Source organism: Cornus florida, unplaced genomic scaffold, assembly GCF_030987335.1.
Source record: "Cornus florida cultivar Cherokee Brave unplaced genomic scaffold, ASM3098733v1 CherokeeBrave_3.0.0_Hap2_Chr11, whole genome shotgun sequence".
NCBI lineage: Eukaryota > Viridiplantae > Streptophyta > Magnoliopsida > Cornales > Cornaceae > Cornus > Cornus florida.
In genome coordinates this window covers 64,612,494-64,625,153 of record NW_026775581.1, presented here as the reverse complement: position 1 = coordinate 64,625,153, position 12,660 = coordinate 64,612,494, and positions in this window count along the sequence as shown.

The window sequence follows — 12,660 nt, the reverse complement described above, 5'->3', positions numbered from 1 at the left end:
TGGCAGCACCTTTTTGAAATACGAAAAATCTCTGAGATATTTTGGGATATTTTGGGAAAAAGACAAAAGTGGTAGGTGGTGATAAGATCAAAGAAGTTCGATCGATATGAAGAAAAGTTGGATCGATCGAAAATGGAAATTCTTGAAGATAAGGACAAGGGGTTTGATCTATCTTGGTGAGGTGAGATCGATCACTGTGAGATCAATCAAGGATTTGTCAGATCAATCGAAGCTTGCTGTTTTCCACCACTTTGCTTCCACTTTGCTCATTTCTTCCATCCAGCTTGAGATAACTTCTTTTAGGCTCTAATTTGGCTGAATTGACTTATTTTGGAGATAAGCGCCTGAAAAGGGTAATAACATGAAATTAGTCTAAGATGGGAAAATAAGATAGATAAAGGTCATTGAATGTTCAAGCTTAAGGGGTTTAAATGCACACTTTTCAGCGCTTATCATGGCCCTTCACCTGCTCGCTCCCTAACTTCATTGAGATCCATCTCCCTACATCGTCTTCAAATATGATTCTACAAAAGCAACTACATGATCAATAAAAGAATACATGAAATAACTCAATCCACGAGCTATAGTGCTCACACTATTCATTCAATAAGAACTAAAATATTTAGAAACTTAGAAGTGATCAAACCCTTCACTTACGTGGGTCAAAACCTTCCGTAACTCAACATACAACACTGTCCTGAACACTCAAACCCGTCAACAATGAAACAAACTAGTCATGTATACATCCACTCCTTAGTGGATGAACGACCACAACGCAAACCTAAGCGTGCAACCATGTCCCAAAATACGATCATATCTAGCATGCTCATTTAAAAATTGTCACATCCTATACTATATGCTTTACATAACTCATGCTCAATTACTTGCAATAAGAACTTGTATAACATATTTTTAACAATAAGAACACTTAACAATTAAGCACGTAGTCAACTAAGCATGCTTTCATCAATGGTAAACAATTAACAATTAAACATGTAACAAATCAAGCATGTGCTAGGCAACTCAATCATATAATTAGCTATACATAAACATTTAGTAAATAAGTATGCTTTAAATAAATTTATTCATATAAGTAGTTACACATAAACATTTAACAGTAAACAGTTGGTTATGCTTTTACATTCAACAATTAATAAACTCAATGAGTAATGAACATATAGATATCTACCAAACATGGCTATGTAATAAACATATTAACATTTAAGCACATAAGTACGCAATACCATTAAACCTAAACAAGCAATCGTCATATAAGTACGCAATACCATTAAACCCAATTCTGAATCAACTTGGGTCAACCCTACCCGTCGACCTAAGTTTTCGAACCTAAAGCTCTGATACCAATTTTGTAACAACCCGAACCTGTGGGTCCGAATAGCTAACCGGGTTACCCGAACCCGAGAACATCTAAGGGTAAAATGGTCAACTAAGGTATGAAAATAAATAATATAACTCTAAATGAGTCAAAATATGTCAACATAAGTCATAAGGGTGATTTAAACTCATGGCACAAAGTTTAGGACACAAGAATAAGGATTTCACACCATTGCCCCCTTCATTTTCAAAGAATTCTAGAGCAGTTCACACTAAAAAGGTCGTAACTCTCTCTACGATTGGAATTTTTGAGTGAATTAATTTCATTGAAAAGATGACTTAAAATCCTTGAAGTTAGACTCAAATTTAACCCAATTTGGAGTTAAAATGAATGAGATATGATCGTTTAAAGTCGAGGATTTAATACTGACTCAATTTTCATTTTGGCAGACCATGAAGGCTATTCCAATCGGCCGAAATGACCCACCGGTCGACCGATTGTGGCTCTGGAGCATCCGAGGCTACTGGTTTCAATTCCAAATGGTATCGGCCGACCGAAATGGCATACCGTTGGACCAAAATGGCATACCAATCGACCGAAATAGCCCATAAATGCATTTTTCTCACTGTTTTGAATGTCTGAACAACTTGGCATCACATGGTTAGCACTTGAAACTTTTGATATGATGAAATCCTTATCCCAAACAACTATAAACATGCTCACATTGATAATATAACATCCATATATCATAATGAGATTAAATTACATCATTATACAACAAGATAAATTCAATTACATTGAACATAGATACATGAACTTCAATTTATAAATTCTCTAACTATATATAACCATGTGAAGGCGTCTCATCCATTCCGCCGCTCCTAAAACCCTAAAAATGTTTAAGATAAAAGGGGTGAGCACCATTACTCAATAGAGAATGCCTAAATGGCGTTTCCTCAAGCCAAGTAAGCATGGCATAAAACACGAAAGAGCATAATAAGATGAATGAGCATCAACACATTTTCCATCATTCCACACAATTACAATCTGAAAAATGACTTTACTTAAGCAACAATTTAACAAAAAGTCCTCTTTAACAACTAAGAAACCCATAGATAGCATTGATCTCAATTTAAACAACAATTTAACAAGCAATGATCATAGATGAAACCTATAATCCAATACAACCAATTCATGTAAAAATTCAACATGTTTTTAAAGGAAACACAACAATCACTTACAAGGACTTAGGACTACACAAGTTAGACAACCCATATCTCAAAGAAGCTAGCCAAGCCAAACAAGCCGTAAGGCCTCCAAATTTTTGAAATCCTTAACCCTTTGCAATATTGGTTTCAATTAAAAGCTCTTTTCAAGCTCATCACTCCTTCACCTATAGCTTCATCAATATCTCATTTTAATCTCTCCAAAAATAAGCTTGAAGCTTGGAAGACATTTAGTGTATATAAATAGATACAGAGTGAGAAAGTGAAAGTTTTGAGAGAGAGAAAAGCCTTCTGCCGAGGGGAAGAAAGAGAAATGAAATGGTTTAGTCAAAATTTGACTTGTGGTCCATGACTTGCCACTTGTCAAAATGTGTGTTTTGCAACTTTTTGGTTAGTTACTCTTTTGCTCGTCAACATCCATTGTAATACCAACAAGGTTCCTAAAATATCTCCCACCAAAATAAATACACCTATATATGTATATGCATGTGAAATGACTACAATGCCCTTTAATTAAAATGAGAAAACCGGGAAAAGTTCCGGAACCCAAAAATCGTCTTGACTTTCCAAAAATTCTAAAAATAGTCCCGTCGCCTCTAAATAACTTAAAAAAAATATATATACATTTCTAAAATTCTCCGATCAAGAAAATGACCAAAACGACCCTTGAGGTCCGTGTGACACGCAAAACGAGGCAATGATTAAAATAATCCAAAAAAATCAAATAAATTCCAGAAAATAGGAAAAGTCGGTAACATTACACAAATTTTGTAACAACCCGAACCCATGGGTCCAAATCGCTAACCGGGTCCTTACCCGAACCCGAGATCATCAAAGGGTAAAACGGTTAACTAAGGTATGGAAATAAATAATATAATTCTAAATGAGTCAAAATAGGTCAGCATAAGTCATAAGGGTCATTTAAACCCATTACACAAGGTCTAGGACACGAGAATAAGGATTTCACACCATTGCCCCCTTCATTTTCAAAGAATTCCAGAACAGTTCACACTAAAAAGGTTGTAACTCTCTCTAAGATTGGAATTTTTGAGTGAAATTAATTTCATTGAAAAGCTGACTTAAAATCCTTGAAGTTAGACTCAAATTTGACCCAATTTGGAGTTAAAATGAATGAGATATCATCATTTAAAGTCGAGGATTTAATGCTGACTCAGTTTTCATTTCGGCAGACCATGAAGGCTATTCCGGTCGGCCGAAATGACCCACTAGTCAACCGGTTATGGCTCTGGAGTGTCCGAGGCTACTGGTTTCAATTCTAAATGGTACCGGTCGACCGAAATGGCATACCAGTCGACCGAAATAGCCCAAAAAGGCATTTTTCTCACTGTTTTGAAGTTTGAACAACTTGGCATCATATGGTTAGCACTTGAAACTTTTGATATGATGAAATCCTTAACCCAAACAACTATAAACATGCTCACATTGATAATATAACATTCATATATCATAATGAGATTAAATTACACCATTATACAACAAGATAAATTCAATTACATTGAACATGGATACATGAGTTCAATTTATAAATTCTCTAACTATGTATAAGCATGTGAAGGCGTCTCATCCATTCTACCGCTCCTAAAACTCTAAAAATGTTTAAGATAAGAAAGGTGAGCACCACCACTCAGTAGAGGATGCCTAAATGGCGTTTCCTCAAGTCAAGTAAGCATAGCATATAGCACGAAAGAGCATAATAAGATGAATAAGCATTAACACATTTTCCATCATTCCACACAATTACAATCTGAAAAATGACTTTACTTAAGCAACAATTTAACAAGAAGTCCTCTTTAACAGTTAAGCAACCCATAGATAGCATTGATCTCAATTTAAGTAACAACTTAACAAGCAATAATCATAGATGAAACCTATAATCCAATTCAACCAATTCATATAAAAATTCAACATGCTTTTAAGGGAAACATAACAATCACTTACAAGGACTTAGGACTACACAAGTTAGACAACATGTACCTCAAAGAAGCTAGCCAAACCAAACAAACCCTAAGGCATCCAAAATTTTGAAATCCTTAACCCCTTGCAATATTGGTTTCAATTAAAAGCTCTTCTCAAGCTCATCACTCCTTCACCAACGGCTTCATTAATATCTCATTTTAATCTCTCCAAAAACAAGCTTAAAGCTTTGAAGACATTTAGTGTATATAGATAGATATAGAGCGAGAAAGTGAAGGTTTTGAGAGAGAGAAAAGCCTTCTGCCGAGGAGAAGAAGAGATAAATAAAAAGGTTTGGTCAAAATTTGACTTGTGGTCCATGACTTGCCACTTGTCAAAATTTGTGTGTTGCAACTTTTTGGTTAGTTACTCTTTTGCCCATTAACATCCATTGTAATACCAACAAGGTCCCTAAAATATCTCCCACCAAAATAGATGCACCTATATATGTATACGCATGTGAAATGACTACAATGCCCTTTACTTAAAATGAGAAAGGCTTAAGAAAATGACCAAAACGACCCTCGGGGTTCGCGTGACACGCAAAACGAGGCAAGGATTAAAATAATCCAGAAAAATCAAATAAATTCCAGAAAATAGAAAATATGAAAAATCGGTAACATTACATTAGCCCACTAAGGTCATTCCTTCGGCCCAAATATCAATTCCTTTGGCCCATCTTCCTTAAATCTAATCCTTTGAAAATTAAATAAATAAAAAGATTAAATTAAACTATTAATTACAAATAATTCACAATCAAATACAACTTTTTTTTTTATTTTTTTTTATACTAGGCAAGAAGGGTTAAAAGTTAGATTAGTAGATGTAGATAGTCAAAACCTGGCATTCTAAAATCCACCGGAGGCACTCACCCACTAGGCTATCGAGGCATCTGCATTCACAATCAAATACACACAAGCATAAATACACATACAGTCAAATAAACAACCAAATAATTACAAACAAATTAAATAATGCGAACATGCCAAATCATCAATAATAATAATAATGCCACGCAAATTAAATAAAAACAAGACAAATAATTAATTAATAATTTAAACATTTAATTAAAATCAAACACATCATTTAAATCAAATTAGAAGTAATTAATTTAAATAATAGATCCTTTAAAATATAGAGGTATTATAATAAGGACACGGAAGGCACCCGTGAGCAATTTAGCGACCTCGAGCCCCAAATGGTAGTTAAGAGGTACCATTTGCCAAGAACGATTAGCAAATTCTCCCTAAGGACGGCGGGAGGTACCCAAAGTCCAGCTAGTTAGCACGTTTTTGGTGTGGGTGTGTGTGTGGCATACAGTTGCATGACCCATTTCATGCATTGCATTGCATTATTTTGATATTAATAGTCATTGATGGGTTAAGTGAAATTTTATGAGATCCTAAGCATGATCCCTCTATCTTATCTCTATTCTTTGTGTGTAAAGCATACCTTTGGTTACTTTACTTGAAGAAATGACACTTAGGCAATCTTCACTGAGCCGTTATGCTCACTCTATATTTAACATATTTTGGGTAATAGGAAGGAAGTGGTGAATGATATTCCTCTATAAGCTGAGATGGGGCTAGAGAGATCATTTTTTATATCTCTTGTGATCAAATTCTATTTTGTAAAACCTTGGCAAATGACATGTATTTGTTTTCTAGTTTGTGGCATTTTCAATATAACCTTATTCTTTTGGACATATTTATGTATATTTTGGATATGTATATGATGATTATGAAACATTTTGTTCAATGTTAAGGACGAATGATGAATAATGGATTATGTTTCGACTAAAGGTGCATTTTGATTAAGATCTATATTTATCAATGTAGATGGTGTTCATTTGGTGTATTTCATATTTTATATAAGTTTCAGATCATTTTGGAACCCTTGTGATTGATATAGGTGGAGTCCATGGACATTTCACCTTGAAAATGGCTCATTTTTCAGCTCTCAGGGTGTTTCGGCTGGCTGGTGATATAAGCCAGCCGACCGATAGTGTATTTTGGGCTTGGACATAACCTTAGGAACCTAGAGCATCGTTTTAGCTAGCTGAAAATCATTGTTAGCCGACTGATCCTTGAGTTTCAGCCGGCTAACACAAGTTTTAGCTGATTGAAACTTTCAGCTCACCTATAGTTTTAACCCGACTTCAACTGGCCATATCTCTTTCATTTTAACTCCCAATTAGGTCAAATTTGAATTCAATTTCAAAGATTTTGAGTCAGCTTTCCAATGGTACCAACCTCATCCAAAAATTAAAAATTTAGAGGAAGTTATGACTATTTTAGTACGGACTATTCCGGTAATCTTCTAAACCAAAAAGGGCCACTAATGTGAAAATATTGTTCTTGCATCTAGAATCTTACGAAATGAGTTTATAAGGCCATGATGACTTAGATAGACTTCCTTTGACTCATTTAGAGTCAACCCACTTCTCTCTCTTACCTTGAAATAGCCATATTTCCCTTGTGTGTCATCGGGTTCGGATAAGGATCTGGTTAGCATTTCGGATCCCGGATTTGAGTCGTTACAAATTTAGTCAAACTCTAACTTAAATGTGTCAGGAGGGACCTATTTGCACCAAATTAAAACTTTTGGGGTGCTTTCCACATATGAAGGGTGTGATACGCATTGTAAGCATACTATATGGGTGTATTATGCACTTAACCCAATATTATGTCCTCATAATTATCTTTAACAAGTTCTCTAATAGATATTTGGGTAAATTACCTCCCTTGAGGTTTCGTTAATATAGATTGACCTCCTCTCTTGTGTGTTAAATTACATTTACCGATTTGTTTGCAAATAACACATATCTTTATTTAATAGTCAATATGGTCAAAGATGAAAAATGCTGATGTCAGCATATTTTTTTCCAGTGAATGGTGTCAACAATTTTGTAACTTTTAAATTTCAATTGTACCTTTGGAAGACATGTTTATTGTAATAAAATACAATATATACATAAGGGCATAAAACATAATTACAAACCCGACAAGTTTGACAAGGGAGGTCAGTATAATTTAACAAATGAGAAAGGAAGTCAGTTTATATTGACAAAACCTTAAAATAGTTCAGTGTAATTTACCTTTTTGCCAGTAGAATCACCTCTTAATCTTAGGATTGCTTTTGTTTGGGTAGAGATTGCCATTGTATGGTTGATTTATAGTGTCATAGTCAATCCATTGGTCTAATCCACAACCTTCAAAAGATTACTTTATATTACAATATTAAATAAAAAAATACTCCCCCTAATGTATTATGTTTCTATCCCTTAACAATGTTTCAACCAAGGGGGGTTGGAAGGAAAACAATGGAAAGTGAATCTATGTCATGTTCTTTCAAAAGGAAAGAATTAGGATAGATAAGGATTATGTAGAGAATGATTAGTCTAACCTAAGTAACCTTCATATGGTGAAAGAGTTAAATTATTCCTTTTATCCAATTTTCACAAGAAATGAATTATTGTTGTCTTTAATACTTAAAAAAAATTATTTTCTTTTCTCTACAATATATTTTTGTCAACGAATATTTCCATCTCTCACAACTAAGGCTATCCTTACAATCAAGCCACCAGGCCAAGTGGGGGCTCTACTTCACAAAAGGGTAGTTGAGCATTTTCAAGCCACGCATAGGCTATGTGTGAGTGTAATTTTTTTTTATTTTTTGTAAAAGGATCAAGGCTATTCTTTCATTTGTTTTTCCTTGTAGTTGGTTATCTTAGTGTACGTTGAAAATAGTCCTAAAATTGCATTAATGATAATGGTCATCATTGTCATTATCAACTTTGCATTTGTCCCATATGAATTAGGTCAGTCATATGAATTCTCTTTTTTCATTCATTCCTATTATAAACCATGCCTTTTACAATATTTCAATTTTAAAAATCATTCTTAATTGCTTCATCCCATGTAAGTTTTGACTATTCTCTTTTTGGCTTACCTTCTAGGCAAACAACATTTCCTCTCTTAGCAAGTGCATTATCCATTCTAAACTTACCTTTTCTAATTGTATCACTAATAGGAGCTACTCCTACCTTATCCCTAGCTTGTTCATTACTAATCCTATCTCTTCTAGTTGAACCTATCATTTATCATAGCATCCTCATTTCCGCTATATATATATATATATATATATATATATATTTCAAGGCAAGAAGTGTTAGAAGTTATATTAGTAGATGCAGAGAGTTAAAGCCTCGCACTCCAAGGTTCACTGGAGACACTAACTCACTAGTCTATATAGCATAACTGGTCTAATAACCATCCTATCGAATTTTTTTTTTTTTTAATTTTTTAAAGATTTGTTATCACATACTCCATAGGATGCAACTAGTTTGCTTCCATTTTGTCCACCCTGCTCTAATCTCACTTACTACATCGCCATCTATCTCCATATATTGTTGTAAATTGAACCTAAGTAGCAAAAATAGTTATATAAAGTTAGAGTAAACTTTTTTTTTTTCAACTACCATAACAAACAAACACAAACTAAACCCTTAAGAAAAACAAAAATATAAGACAATTTCAGGAAAATTTGCAAAAATTATATAAAATTTGAGTTATATATGTTGCGTACAATTACAACCTTCACAAGTGAAAGTTGTCCATAGGCTAAATATAGTGGGTCTGAAAGCCCAAAAAGGGCTCTCATTGGAATGACAGAGGAAGTGAGTTTGAAGATCCAAAACTTGGCACGGGCGAGTTTAAATATAGTGAATTTTAGCAAATACTTTGTGGGGGCGTTATTATAATTTAATCAAAACCATAGGTAAGAAATATAAATAAAAAGAATTCAGTGGGGACGAACACCCCCACTGTGCCTACTGTAAGTCCGTCCATACATCTAATAGTTTTGCTTCGTTCGGTAGGAAAGAAAAAAAAATTGAATGCAAGAGAGATAAGAAGGAATGGATAAGACATTCCTAGAGAAGAGATTATGTACTACTCTCTTTTTATTCGGTTTGGTGGAAGAAAAGAGAATAAATTCACATTTTATTATGTTCGTTAGAATGGAAAGAAAGTTAATTGTTTGTATACATCTTAATTGTTTGTACCATTACACCCATCATAGCTATAATATTGTAATTTATAGAGGATAGTATTGTAATTTAAAATTGTATTATATTATTTAGAATAATATTGTAATTCAAAACTTTCATAATACTATCACTTGTCTTCCTTCCTCTCCGCCCACATTTGGAGAGATGAAAATTCATAAAGAATGAAGGATGACTCATCCCTCTTATTATCATTTCTCTCATTATTTCCTCTCTACAAAACAAATGAAGTTTGTTCTTTCCTTCCTATTTTCTATCCACACATCTTCCTTCCTTCTTACCAAACATAACATTTAAGGTTATGTTTGGTATAACAAGAGGAAAAAGAAAAGAAATGATAACATTAATTATGAAAGAAAAAGGAAAGAATATTGTTAACCTCCTATAATGTTTTGTAAATTAGTGAGGGAAAAGAAAGAAAATGAGATTCTTAACCCTTAATAATGTTTGGAGGAAAGAAATGAAATGAAACTATTTTAATGAATTTATCACTATACCCTTTCATATTTAAAAGACAAATATGCAAGTAAGAAGTAGCAAGATAAATATAAGGGTTAAATGCTCTGACACCCCCCTCGGGTTTGGATTTATTGCACTCATATTATACCTCAGCCATTTTTTCTCTCACACCCATATGAAAAGTAGGAAAAAATTGATTTTACTATAATACCCTTACCTTTATTTTAACTTTAAACTTGTGTAAACAAATAAGACGTGAAATGATAATATTATCCTACACCCAATTCTCTCTCTCCCCCTCCCTGAATCGCTATCACAGTTCACTGTATTTCTTTCTATCCAAACAAATAAATAAATAAAAGGTAGAGGATGAAGGCCCAATGGTGGCCAATCCCTAACAGGATTTGCCACGTCATGAGGCAAGGGAAGAGGGAGGGTGGATCTTGACGGTGAGGCAAGTGAAGAGGGAGCGCTATTTCTTAATTCCTATATATATATATATATTTGTCAAGAGGTAGAGTGGTTATCAAAAGAGTTTTTTTTTTTTTTTTTTTGGCTAGACCAACTCTCTATTTGGTTGCTAAGAAATGGAAGGAAAATAAAATGGGGTTTTTTTTTTTTTTTTGGTAAATTCTATAGGAATGACTTTGCAAAATGGCCATGGCTTTTATTTTTTATTTTTTATTTTTTCCCCCTCCCAAGTGGTTATGGTGTGGTGGCGGTGGTTGGGGTGACAATGGTTTGTATGTTTTCTACTCTTCCGTGGTACTGTGGTTGTGGTGGTGTTTGGGTTCGCCATGAAGAATTGTTAGGGTTATTTTGGTCCATTAAATTGACATAATATTTACATAAAACCATAAAGGGTATTTAGGCATTATATTTTATCAATTTGAAGAAAGGGGTGTCACAACAAGATAAACCAAAGCTCGTGGGGGTGTATTAGCAAAATTGGTTCTGGTTTAATACAAGAGCAATAAACTGAAACCTCAGAGAGGGGGGGGGGTGTTTGAGAGCATTTAACCCTAAATATAATGATTGTGCAAAGTCTCAAACTGAAAACAAAGGGAGGGTTAAAGAGAGTAAAAACATGTCCTAAGACTCGTGTTGTATTTTGATTTTGTCTATTATAAAAGTAGGGGTGGTCACGGATCGGATTAGGCATCAATCCTAATCTGATCCGTTCCCAACGGATTAGGCAAATCTTAATCCGCCACCGATCCGTTATTCCACGAATCAGATCCGTGTGATAACGGATCAGATCAGATTGAATCTGTGGATTGGATTTTATCTAAATTATCCATTATTATTATTATTATTATTATTTATTATTTATTTATGTTTTAACCATAACCCAATAGATAAAATTTTAATTTATTTATATTGATTCATATATTTAAATAATTATTAACTAATATATCCTTAGAATCCATTAAATTATCATTAACTAATTAAATTAATTAATATATTATTTGAAAATATATGTATAAATTTCACAAATCAGATCGGATCGGACCGGACTCATGGATCGGATCGGATTGGACTTTTAATAGCCCAATGCGTGAGTTACAGATTCAATTTTTTTGAATCCGTCATCTATCCGTGGGTGTAGCAATCCGAAGATCGGATCGGATCGAATCGAATTCACGGATTATTTGTCCACCTCTAATAAAAAGATGCAAAAATGGTATTAGAAAAGTTTCACCAAACTTTGTAATCCTTTCCTTCCATTTCCTTTCATTTTTGGTAACATAACAAAACCTACTCACCACCATGCCTAATTTGTATCTCTCTAAATCCCTCCATTTCATTTCTTTTCCTTTAAAAATTTATACCAAATATACAATTTCTCTCCATTACCTTTCTTTTCCAAACTGGGCCTAAATGCATGAAAGAATGTGAATATTTATCCTATCCATTATAAAGACCAGCCCAAATTTTGGTATTTAGTGCTACCTTATTTAGCTTCCGAAGTGGTATTCAAAGTCCTTCCCAATTATTTTGGTTTCAACAATTAATTTCATCATTATCATGGTGAAATTTCATATACTTTTACTCGCCCTACAAAAATAATAATATTCATCATTTAAAAATTTAAAATTTCAAAAATGGTGACTTTAGTGTTGAAATCCATAAAATGATGAAATTCAAATTTAAAATTTTGAAATTCAAAATGGAGAATAAAATTTCAATATAAATGCGGTGAAGTTGCACCTCTAGAGGAGGCTAAAGGTTCAAATACCATAAGAACAAATTCAGTCAACATTAATAATAGAGAAAAGTGCAAAAAACCCATGTACTATCGGCAAACTTGCAACTAACCCCCTAAACTATCAAAATTGCATAAACCCCCTAAATTATACAAATTTGTTGCAGATCACTCCATCCATCACTATTCGGGTAGGATTCGTCATTGTTCTGGTCAGATCTTACCATTAAAGTGACGACGTCATATACACTATAATTTTAATTACTATAATACCCTTATGAGCTTGAAAAGACACTAAAGCCCCTTATTCTTGTAACAATTACACCCTTTAAGCACTCCCAAACCAGAGAGCGGGGGGAGAGACAGAGAGAGAAGAGACTAGAGAGAAAGA